The sequence below is a fragment of the Limulus polyphemus genome, unplaced genomic scaffold, assembly GCF_000517525.1.
Source record: "Limulus polyphemus unplaced genomic scaffold, Limulus_polyphemus-2.1.2 Scaffold100, whole genome shotgun sequence".
In the NCBI taxonomy this organism is placed as follows: domain Eukaryota; kingdom Metazoa; phylum Arthropoda; class Merostomata; order Xiphosura; family Limulidae; genus Limulus; species Limulus polyphemus.
This window is the reverse complement of record NW_013665710.1, coordinates 716,144-729,752: the sequence shown is the minus strand read 5'-3', so window position 1 is coordinate 729,752 and position 13,609 is coordinate 716,144.

Sequence of the window (13,609 nt, the reverse complement as noted above, 5' to 3'; positions counted from 1 at the left end):
AAAAAACATTTATATTGGTTATATCATAATTACATTTATATGAACAGTTTTCACTCTTAATGGAAGATAAAAAGGTGGCGATGTCTTAGTGTATATTTCACTCTTGAAATCTCCGGGTGCTGAAACTTTAAGAATGTACAGGTATTTCTATTTCATGTCTGATTCTTGTTGCTATTTGTTTTTTTTTCTTTCTCTCTTAGTAAAAATAAAATGTCCGTGTAGGAAGAGAAAAAAGGCGTTCTCGTGACAGGTAATCTTTCACTGCAAGTCCTAGTGTCTAACTGAGAACAGAGGTAGGTTGAAGGCCTACCTCGTGGTCTGTAGAATGATAAACTGAGAACACCCACTACAGTTGAAAGACAGAAATAAGACAGTTTGTAAGCTACTATATCTAAAACGTCTGTTTGTAACACGACGTATTGGTGCCATGTCTGTAAAAAAATATGATAATTTATAGCTTAAAAGTTTCGCCCGATTTTTATTCAGATTCGCAATAGTAATTAGTTTAAACAAAGTATTTTCAAATTTGTTGTTTTTAACACACTAACTGAAGCGTTTATCAAGAAAGAATAATCTTTAATTAGAAATACATTTTTTGCCACGTAATTTTATAAAACAAATGAAAACGAAGAAGCTTTCATTGTTTGTTTTCGATTTTCGCGTATAACTAGCTACACGAGGACTATCTGCGCATAATCGTCGCTAATTTTGAAATTATTGACTAGTCAACAGCATAATCGCCAACTATTGGGCTATTATTATTTGACCGATTAGTGTGATTTAATTGTCGGTCTTTTAGTGCATCCACATCTTCAAAGTGCGAAGTGTGTTTTTGCGGCAAAAGAAAGTGAACGTGAACACTCGGAATGACAGTCGCTAATCAAAGAGCCACGCCCAGCTCATGTGGCACCAAAGCTCCTAGCTAGCAGATTAGTTTAACAAGAAAACTCATATTTCTGTCCTTATTAAATAGAAAGAAACAGCAAGAAAGCCAGAACATAATTTATCAGAGATTTTCATTTTCTAATCTTCGGTGATGCATATTTTTCTATTTGTTTATTTCAGTATCCAGTTTGATTTCTAATGACTTTGTTTCAACTACATGAAAACAAAAACTTAAAAATTTAGCAGGATGTCAGATCCGTTTTACTTTTACCTGGCCTATTTTTTTTATTTTATTTTTTTGACATCAAAGAAAAACACGACAAAAATTTAACCTACAACTTTCAGCATTTTTCTTAATCGTCCACAGTCTTTATATTTTTAACGTTCATCGTTTTTCGAGATTACATGGAGCACTTGAAGAAACTCCAATGGGTTGGCTTTAATGGGTTAACTAAAAGCACAGCTTCAGATAATAATTATTCTCTGTTATGTTGTCTTTGAAAATTTGTAGTGCATACTGGAGGGATTTATACATTTTGATAAAAAGTTTAGAAAAAACGATCTTCACACTCCAGCTATATATAAAATATATTTTTAAAATGTTAACCAACGTGTTGCCTTTACGGCTTCCTCAGGGTTAATGTACACAACAAAGGCGAAATGTTGGTTCAAATAAAAAGCACCCCAGTGGCACAGCGGTATGTCTGCGGACTTACACTGCTAGAATCCGGGTTTCGATACCTGTGGTCGGCAGAGCACAGATAGCCCATTGTGCATCTTTGTGCTTAACTTCAAATAAAAACATATTTTAAATATATGTGTTGTGTAATCAACATTTATACCAAAGGTGTTTTTTATTCAACAAAAAACATCATTAAATATCCCAAATATTAAAAAGATATATAACAAAAAATATTATGAAATATTACACATGGCGGTGGCTACATTACATTTTATTGTATTTTGCATATAAATATAGCGCCTTCTTAACGTGAGTCTCAATAATTACTTTATTTTTATTCTGGTTGAACAACTTGACAATAGGTTATGGCGGTGTTATTCATGGTTTCATGAATCTTTTGAATACTTTTATTCTTACTGATTTGTAAAGATATTATGTGACAATAATAAACTGACCTGTTTCTATCAAATTCTATATATTAAATCCTACTGATAAAACTAAAAGAACAGAAAAAATATCTAGAGTCTTTACACATTGATCCAACTTAATATATACAAAATATTTTGAAATTCACCGCTGGGCGGACGAGCTCTCGTGATGTCAGGAGATAGCTAGGGATGGTCCAGAAAGAAGAGGTGGACAGTGGGTGTTAGTGCCTCAGGGCAACAAAGTGTTGCTCCTCCACACGTTTCCACGAGACTTATTTGGCAAGATATCTGTACCAGCTGATAGACTAGACCTTGAAAGAAATTTAAGGTTTAAGCCCTAATAACAGGTAATGAAACTATCCCCCCATCTGACAACAGGTGGTACTTGTAGAAAATTGTGGGTTTTATTTTTCTTTTAACTCTTATTCAGAATTACGTATATACTTTGTAATGCAACAAAAGAAAAACATAGTTATTTTGATTTCTTTAGTTTGGTTGATTATCACTGAGATTGATGTTAGTTTTGTTTTAATTATATCTAATAAATATCTCAAAAATAAACTTTATTCTTGTTTTTAATTACATCGTACAAGGACAAATACACAGTACACTTTATTATCATTCAAAGTTTTTGTCACATATATATTTCGTAGCTTCGCATTTGTTACATGATATTTACAAGTGGGATCAGCTATTGTTATTTCAACTTCAATATGGTTTAAAATTAGCAGAGACATGTACGTAACGTTGAATGTTTTTCCTCAAAACGTTGCTATATTACAAGTACAGTCTGCGATACTACATTGCTTGAGGTCTGTGGCAGAAAGAGTTTTTAGCAGAAGTTTAACAATCCAAAATTTTACGCTTGAGACCATAACAAAAGTTTTGTAGTGCTTTTATTCATTGTAAGAAAAATTACAATAAACGTTGCACATTTCCTAGAAAATGTTAATTAGCTAAGCAGGTAAACCGAAACCTTGCAACACTTCAATGTCTAGGCATGGTTTCCGATTTAAAATCTGACGTCATTCAAGTGTCTGCGGACAAGTACTATAAAAATATTTAAAAATTCTGGATCTCATGCTTGTTTTTATTTTTCTCTCTGCCTTCTGCGTTGAACGCATAGAGGATTTCCTTTGTATGTTTACACGGAATTTACTTTGTTATTCACCCTTACAGAACAAAAAAAAAAAGATTTTCAAGAACAAATGGATTTTTTAGACTTTGTTGGTTTAATTATTTACTGTTATACTGTAAAATTTTCTGTTAATTACATCATTAACAATACAAAATGTTGTGTACTTCTTTGGCCCTTGCTTCACTGGAAATTATGCAACTTACACGCATGTGATGGTTATTTCAAGATGATCTGCACCCAGCAACAACAAAAATGTAACAATATATTTAAGGAACTGCAATGATAGTTAAAACGGAAAAACTCACAAAAATCCCATTTCCTTCTATAAAACTTGATACAGTCGTATAAAGCGTCTTTTCAGGAATAATAATTTAAAAGTGTGAACTGTCAAAGCAGATAAAGAAAAATTTACAAAAAACACTTTAGCTTGAATAGGTATGTAATCCTTTGCTAAAATTATGTTATATTATAGTATGAGTTAAATGCAAATAATACATATTAGTAACATATCTCTTACAACTGCTTGAAAGTTGATCGATTGAAATTTTGACGGCACGAATTACTTATAAAAAAATTGTAATTATAATGCTTTCATTCTTTATAGACATGTAATGTCTGCACACCTATTTTTTGAGAGTTAATAAACAAGATTCTTTAGGATGGGGAAAGTCCCCCTAAACTCCTCACTGTTAGTGGACTGTAGCCCACTTGTTAAGGTCAGCACTATATCTTGTTTCCACGTTATACTTGAAAACTCTTGCAAAAGAAATATTATTGTTTAATAACTCACAATAGAAACATATAGCTTGTAGAAGGCTTCTATTCAAAACGTTTCTGAATTACAATAAGTAAAGAAACGTCTCTCAGAATGCACCACACACTATAAATTAGCTATAGTTTTTTGATCTTGGTATTTCAATAAGGAAAAACAAATGTCTTCAAGTAATTTCCTATACAAGTTTGACCTCGTTGTCTGTAGCCCATAAAATTTTATTGCATGGGAATTTGGCAAAACAACTCTTCGCTAATTTAGTTTGGATTACAAAAGCCGACGAAGTCTTCTCTGATATTGTGAGTTCCTATGGATTTGGAAACCACGGCTGATTCAGTCAAATGTGATACTTCTGATTGTGGAGTCTTGTTAAATAAAGCTGCTTCTAATATCCTAGTTTGATTCAACAACATTCCATACTCATGTTTGTATGAAAGTGTTTGTATCACTTTAGTTTGTAAAACACTTAATCGGTTTAATCCAGCTTTTCTAAGTTAAGAGGTAGAAATAGTGCATCTTAAAACATCTGTGGTATAGACAAATGTTTAATTCTTTATCCTTTCGTTTGTACTCATATCAAAGGGTTAGTAATCTCCCAAGGATCATTTGTGTCGTTCCTTTCATAAATGAACAAAATTTACTCAATCACCAATATTCGTAAAATGATATAGTTTATGTTTTTGTTCAATCTTTACCTAAATAAACCCGTTACAAGCAGCCTTGTATACTCATCGTTCTAAATGATTGGTAGATATTTAATCAATTAATAGGACTTGTTACTAAATATTTACGAAAGAACAGATAACATACAATGAACAGATACAGAATTGAGAAGTGATATAGATAAGAAATCCGGGTGGAGGAAAGTGAAATAAGAAATTCAACATATATACACACATATAAGTCAGATTAAAATGATATGTGCCACTCCTGTGATTCAGCGGTAAGTCTGAATACTTATGTCGCTAAAAACAGGGTTTCCATATCAGTGGTGAGAACAGCACAGATAGCCTATTGTGTGGCTTTGTGCTTAACTATAAACAAACAAAAATTATATGTTACCAGTAAAATAACAAATGGGTTGTAAATGTTGGAATGTCTTCTAGCCTGGCCTATCTCCAGTTCTACATATCACTATAGTTTCTAAGATACCTGGCCTATCTACAGTTCTACATATCACTATAGTTTTTAAGATACCTGGCCTATCTCCAGTTCTACATGTCACTATAGTTTCTAAGATACCTGGCCTATCTACAGTTCTACATATCACTATAGTTTTTGAGATACCTGGCCAATCTACAGTTCTGCATATCACTATAGTTTTTAAGATACCTGGCCTATCTCCAGTTCTACATGTCACTATAGTTTTAAGATAACGTTTGATTTAAACGACGACTTAAAGATCACGGAAGTGAGCCATTTCATGACATTTCACTTTAGCTTCTTTCTACATCGTCATCACTGGACATAAGCTGAAATAGTTTGCGGTAACACATGCATTCTTTGTGTAAAATAAACTTAACAAAATGCTCCAAAAAACTTTATAATACATGACCAATAATGCAATATTGTTTTCTAATTTCAATTAGAATTTTATTTACACTTATGATGTTGAAGATAAATACTTATAGTTTCCAGCAAAGATTTATTTTATTTGGCATAAATATTATTATTATATTTTCCCATAATATTATTCCAAAGGTATATTTCAAATTACTAATAACACTTTGCAAAAAAAAAAAAGAAAAAAAATTAGAAGTTTGTTGCTAGTGTTAGTACATCATCACAAATTATTTATAAATCTATTCTTATGGGTTATCACATTCTTTGAGGCACTATTTTTCTGATATGCCAATGTTGCATACTCGTTTTACTCATCCTACAGTTTGAGTTCTTCATTGTGTGTATGAATAATAAAAGGTATTTGTTATTTAGCATTATTTTTTTTTGGTGTTTTAATTTTTTGTAACATTTTTAATATTGTTTCATTATTTTCTTTTTCACTACTTGTAGTATCTATTGTTTCGTTTCCCAGAATGAAATAAAGTTTCTATCTAACAACCTGAAATTGCCACTGCTATCCATCGAAGTAATTGCCGGCTCTCCAACTTCTCCCTCCCACTCTGTCTATGCTTAGGGTGACCTCTTTAGAGTTAGTTGCATGATAAGACGACGCGAACCAACGGTGCACACGTGGTCATAGGCTACACCAACTCGCGCCATTTCCAGTAAAGAGTGCAGAGCAGCGGTAAACAATTGGGATCTAGGAGTCCCAGGCACCTCGTGCGCTGCCCCTGTGCAGCTGTTGCCAAGGTCAACAGGGTGTTCGACCGTTACCGTTGTTCGAGATAGGCATCATCGTGAGTGGGGTCGGTTTGCTTCTGGAACTCGTACTGTTATGTACCCATTAACATAATGAGAAACCTGTCCAGTAACAGATCTCATTATCTCCGACATCTGAAATGCCGAATGACAAGCGAATTTTTATATATTTATTGGTGCTGTTTTGAGTTCATGTTACAAGTTGTGTTAAAAAAAAACAAATGAAATTTATTTAAAATATGTATATAAATGTCTATGTGTTGCTTTACTCTATTTTTCATGTGTTGTGACATAAATAAAATTAATGAAAAATTACACTTAACCAACGTAATAATTCAGTTCACACCATAACGGCTGTTGTTCAAGCATAGCAATTGCTATAGCATCTCAACCACTAACAGCTTCAAGAGCCCTGGTATTGGGCGAAAGGCCTCGTCTACACTGAATATGGTAGCTATGGTGTAGTTGATTTATTATTATGCATTCTTCTTTGCTTTCATTTAGAAGATTTTATCAGTAATTATCGAGTAAAAACGTGGTTTTGAAACACTAGAAGAATTATATAGCTTGTGAAATAAAAGTTACAACTTACAGATAAGCCTACTTTATAGTTGTTTTTCAAAATCTTACAAAAATAAAAATAGCTACAACAAAATTTCTTTGTGATCAGCTATTTAAATAAAACATGCAGATGTCACTCTGCAAGCAGTTCGTCTGTCTTAAAAACTGCTCCATTAATCACGAATATGAACGTTTGATGTCAAACTAAAAACCTCCTTGTTCATATATGTCGCAAATAAAAAGAAAATTAGTTATTAATGTAGAGTCCCTGATGGATCAACGGACTTACAACGCTAAAAGCTCAGGCTCGATTCTCGCAGTGGACAGAGCGCAGATAGCCTCATCTTTGCGCCAAAACAACAACTTCTTAACCCCCATTTAGTTTGGGGGTCGGCCGGTATTTTCTAAGCCAGTAATTGCTACCTCCGGGTGGCTGGCCCAGTCGTCAACCATATAGGACGAGCCTGTTCGGCGACAGGGATCCGAACTCGCAACCCTCAGATTACGAATGGAGCGTCCTAATCCCCAGGCCATATCAGGTCGCGCTAAACAGCAACGAGAACTCTTAATCTAGGATATTTGAATTTGAAGTATATTATAAATTGTAATAAATATTTATTTGTTTATGTATACATGGATAACTCTAAAGTTACTTGTAACTGTAACTTTTGGAAATTTTAACGTCTGTTTTATTTTGTTAACATTGCCAAACTGAAAAGAAAGAAAAAAAATCGAAAAGACTGAATGGAGTTAAATATATCATGGCGTGAGAGCACTTGGAATTTCAGTTTCATATGGTCTGTTGAAACCTGATATATCAAGAATCTAGTCAGCCAAGCAGTATAGTTCCCGTTGTGTATACTAGTTTATGCCTAGTGAGCTATAATTTAGACAACGCCATTAAGATGACCAAAGCACTATTTAGGTAAAAAATAGAACGTAGGCTACTGAATCAATTTCTTTTAAAATTCAAGTACTGTGCAAAAACAAAATACTGTCCTATTAAACATTTTATTGTAGTACTTCGATTTATAAAGTCGACCACCTGTTACAGTTATGTTTCCTGCACCACCACACTGAACAGAAGATACAAAATGTTGTATTATATTTTCTTGCACCACAACGCTGAACAGAAGATATAAATTGTTGCACTTAAATTTCCTACATCACAACGCTGGATGGAAGGAAAATTTCTTGGCTAAAATTCCTTGCAGCGCAACACCGAAGAGAAAAAGCAAAATTTTCGTTGTTAGGTTAATTTTCTGTAGTTCAATGCTGAGGAGGACAAGTAAAATTTTGAACTTGGGTTTTCTGCAACGCAACACTCCTCTACTTAGGTTTCATGTAGCACAACGCTAAACAGAATGAGCAGGTTTTCACATTAATTCTCTGTATTGTACCCTGAAAAGAACGAGCAAACTTTATTTACATTTGGGTTTCCCGCAGCGCATCACGTAAATTACCACTCCTTAGGATTCCTACTTCACGTCTCTCTCTGACTAAACGGAAAAATACCACGTTTTAGGTGTTCAGCATCATGACTCTATGCAAAATAGAAGAGCTAGAAAACTTAGGTTTCTTGGAGAACTTCACTTTAGAAGAGTTATGAAACTTAGGTTTCTTGGAGAACTTCACTTTAGAAGAGTTATGAAACTTAGGTTTCTTGGAGAACTTCACTTTAGAAGAGCTATCAAACTTAGGTTTCTTGGAGACCTTCACTTTAGAAGAGCTATGAAACTTAGGTTTCTTGGAGAACTTCACTTTAGAGGAGCTATCAAACTTAAGTTTCTTGGAGACCTTCACTTTAGAAGAGCTATCAAACTTAAGTTTCTTGGAGAACTTCACTTTAATGCCAAGCAATTAGGTTTCCTACACCAATGAACGAAAAAAACGAAATACTACACTTTAGATTTCCTGCAGTACACTGATAAAAATTAAGTAAAAATAACAAATAAACAAAGAAAATCACCTGTCATGTTATAGGCTTCTTTATAGACTGCTGTGTTGCAATACTGAAATGTTATATGCAGCATACTGCTGAGAAAACCAGACTAACTATCACACTTTATGTTTCTTGAAAATAAAACGAATTTTGTACTATACTGGAAACTATAACATTTTAGTATTCGTGCAGCACCCAACATTACGAAGTGAAAACATTATTATACTATATCTATCCTAAAGGACTCCTGTGAACGGAATGGACGTATTCGTCTAACTTAGGTTTCTTACGGTATACTTTCGGATGAAATATCCATGTTGTTCTACTTAAACTGTCTTAATACGTACTGTTTCATGAATTTCATAAACTATCATACTATATTTTCCTCGTATTCCACCGCTGTATTCCATTAAACTTACTTATTGTTGTACCTTAGTTTCCTTCATTAGTTCAATTTGTTGATACACAGACTTGCGAATATAATTTTTTTTAACTTTGTCTCGCTTTAGAAATGTCAAACTACCACACACTCACAGTCTGGGTTGTCCTGTTTGCTTTGACATATGAATCATGAGTTAATTTTGTAACTTGACGAGAAAAAAAATATATACTTTTTTTTGACTAAACCTTATATCAAGTTGTGTTTATGCTTAGGCTAAGTCACAACATGACAGAAAATCGAATGGTGGTTAATAAGGCAGTGAAATAAACAACAATATACACATAAGATTAATTAATTGAAATAAGGAAATGTTAAACATATATATTAATTATTTGTGGTTTGGCCAATAAATCCTAATATATTTCATAAGTTGTTTATAATGTGTTCAGATTTGTTTGTTATGAATTTCGCGCACAGCTACACGAGGGCTATCTGCGCTAGCCGTCCCTAATTTAGCAGTGAAAGACTAGAGGGAAGCCAGCTAGTCATCACAACCCACTGCCAACTCTCGGCTACTGTTTTATTAACGAATAGTGGGATTGATAGTCACATTATAGCGCCCCCACGGCTGAAAGGGCGAGCAAGTTTGGTGTGACGGGGATTCGAACCAGTGACCCGCAGATTGGGAGTCGAGCGCCCTAACCACCTGGCCATGCCGGGCCTGTTCAGATGTGAAGATGAAGAACACATTTTTAGTAAAAATAATTAAATTTCAGAAGTGTCTTAAGGATGTTCTTCATGTCTAATATATCAATTCTACTATCAATTTTCTTGCTTAGAACTTATTGAATATTTATATTATTTTTGCATATAAATTCCATTAAATACTTTTTAATTTTCTTCCTAAGATGAATAATACTACAAAATAGATTAAACAGTATAGCATAATTTAAACAATGTTTTAGAAATCCTATATTTTGTTACCATGTAAACTGGAAGAATAAGATTGTGTATTTAGAATCTTGAGTAATATTTCAGAGGTTATAAATTCACTAAATAAACAGAAAAATAAGTATTAAAAACTATTATTTTAAGGATAACAAAATTTATCATTAAACATACTGCAGGGGCTGAAAACATGACCTTGAGAATTCAGCAACCTTTTGTAAGTGATAAAAACATAGGTGGTGTTTAATGACTCTTTTGCAGATTAAAATCTATTGTTGTCTAGATATTTTTCAAGTGAAAGGAGGAGCAATAGAATACGAAAACAGAGAGCGCCGTATAATATGTAAAAAGGATAAAGAAGTTGATAACCATGGCGACACTAGACAAGCAGGAATGTAGGCCCGATGAATCACCCTGCTATCAAATGAACACAGCTATGTAGTTCTCCCACTGAAGTTTAAATTAAACACAGTAGAACTAGCTTTCCACTGCGTAACAGATAAAACTAGAACAATGCATATATTAGAGAAATCACTCAGAAAAGGCTTTTATGCTACTGTGTATTTAGCAGACTTATTTTGACTTTTAATAATTAATTAATTAAAGGATTTGTTTGTTTGTTTGAAGTTAAGCACAAAGCAACTCAATGGACTATCTGTGCTCTGCCCACTACTAGTATCGAAACCCCAGATTCTAGCGTTGTAAGTCCGCAGACATACCGCTGTGCTACTGGGGGGAGGGGCTAATTAAAGAATGCATGTTAAAGGTAAATTCGGATTTTCGTACATAAAAATTATATTGTCCAACATTTTATCAAATATACATTGTTTGATTAAACAACCTAAACATGCTGTAGCGTATGTGATAGTTTTATTACGTTTGAGCAAGATATCCAAATATATATATGGAGATGTTAGATTTATGATATACTGGATCAAAGTTGTTTTTCAAATCTAAATTAAGATGTAAACGTTTCTCATAATAAACATTTTAACCAATCAGATCGTGCACTACATGAATTTGATAAACTATTATAGCTTTTTTTTTTCATTGCAACACGTCTCTGCACTAAACTGACAAACTGTTCCATCTTAACTATTATTAGGAATATACCAAACACTGAGCAAACCATATATCTGACTAGTATATGATTATCACATTTTAAACACATGGTCAGGCATAACCATGCTCCTTACAACAACAATACATTATTTCCAAACCCTTAATCAATCAAATGTAAGACTGTAATAAGTAATATAAAAATAAATTGAGCCACTAACACCTAGTCCGTAAAAATATATATATTTAAATTACAAACTAAACACAGAACAGGCAGTTGAAACAATTTATTCAAAACAATGCTTGATTTATAATCGAGATTATTACAATAAATATTTTCAGGCACTAGACTAGTTATAATGCAGGCTAAAAAAAGAAAAAACGAAGATGTATCTGCAGATAATGTGTCAGTCACAGGTCATTATAGACAGCATTTTGTTAATCATTATTTATACCTCTTCAATAACATTTTCAAATTACTTGCTAAATTACTTTTCAGACTATTACAAGAATACATTTCATACTCTTAAGAAATCAATGTCTAGACCACTATAATAAAGCTTCACAAATGCTCGGTAAATCATTATACGGGTTACTGCAATGCATTTTCTTAGATAAAAGGGCAGTTAATCATAAGCTCTGCCAATGTAAGAAGTATCACTGAATTGGTCGACCTGCAGCCAGTTAGCTCATTGCAAGTAAAATTCTGAAATCTAATCAGGCATAATTCTGGACGTTATAAGACATTTTCTAAAACACTGGATCACCTTTTGTTCAGGACCTTAAGCTAAAAGTATTTTCAAAATGATAGTCCTGTCGTATTTCAGGTCATTATAATGAAAATTCACAAACTCTGGACTAGCTATTGTTTAGGGCCTCATACTAAATGTCTTATCAAACTTTAAACGTGCCATGTTCTAATAATTATTAGCAGAATTCTCAAGTACTGAACCATCTGGTATTTAAAACATTATATAAGTATTATCAAACACTAAACCTGCTATATTCCAGTTAATTATAAGGAAAATTCTCAAGCACTAGACCTACTGTCCTTCTTGACCTTACAAAAATTATTATCAAATGCTAGAGCAGTAGCATTTTAGATCATTATATAAAACGAATTCTTAAAACTGGTTGAGCTATTGTTTAGGATTTTATACAAGAAGCCTTGTGTAAGTCTAGGTCAACCAAATTAAAGAAAAATTCTTACACGCATATAATTAACTTTCTAAAATATTAGATTAGTCGTAACGTAGGTCATAATAAGAAGGCCCTTTCAATCACTGAAAACGTTGTTCCAGGCTATTACAATTTATTCTCCGATAGTTGATTAGAGCTTTCGTTTTGCAACAAGTTGAATACAGAACCCATATTCAGCTATTCGAAAGGCAGATGTTTCCGCATATAAAAGCTATCTTCAAGTTTTGTACACCAAAAAAACTTTTCAGGTATTTGTACTCTTGTACTTATGGCAAAGCTAAAGTTATCTGCCGCCGAGCTACTGACCAGAGGGAAGACCACCAATCAGCGGCACCCGAATACTCACCATCTACACAAAGGAAGTGACTGTAATTCATATAACGCATTTACAGCTTCAAGTGGGGGAATATATTATGGTGTTGCACAGATTCGAACTCGGCTCGACAGTTTCCAAATCCAGGGTTATACCAAATGGCCAACCTGTGCCACAAATTTGAAAGTAAAGTAAATAATGCTTACGTTGAAATATAGTGTAGCAAAGAATGAGTTGAAGCTGAGACAGTTTTAAAAGTAAAAAAACAACAACAAAACACATTACCAGCATTGAGATATGTTTTCTCACTACAGCTAAGAATAACAAAAAATACGACTGTCCCAAGCCATTTTATTTGTTCAGACGAAGTTAGAATGCGCTTATCCCCCCCTCCAAAAAAAAGTAAGAAACAGATCTATCTATAGTTTACGTTTACTTTGAACCCAGGCTTAGAAACCTTTAGATGTTCGGTTACATTAAGATCCGAAACCTATGTTATTACTAATTTAAAATCTAACTACAGTTATCACTCATTTTGACATTGTATTGCCTTTTTAAATAGCAATATAATTATCTTTACTGAGCGACTCAAATAAATAACTGACTACACATCTCATTTATTTCTTACTTAGCGCAGACAGAAGAATGAAAGAAGATCAGTGAGAATGAATTAGACGTACATGAACATGAGAAAGAAACAGCTTAAGAAAGGAATTTTGCAGAAAGAAAACGACAGATGACAATTTTCGTATAATTAAAGACTTAACATGCTCAAATCTGACTCTATAGATATGGATTAAGTCTTAGTGTTTAAAGCCACAAGAGAATTGTGAGTTGTTGAAAATTTTACAGGTGAGCAAGTACTCAATAATTATAGAACTATTTTACTCGTTGATATTGTATACAAACTGTCTTGTCAATCCATTAAGCGAGCAAGTAAATTTAATTTTCGCTTACGTTTTTCTTACGTTGTCTTT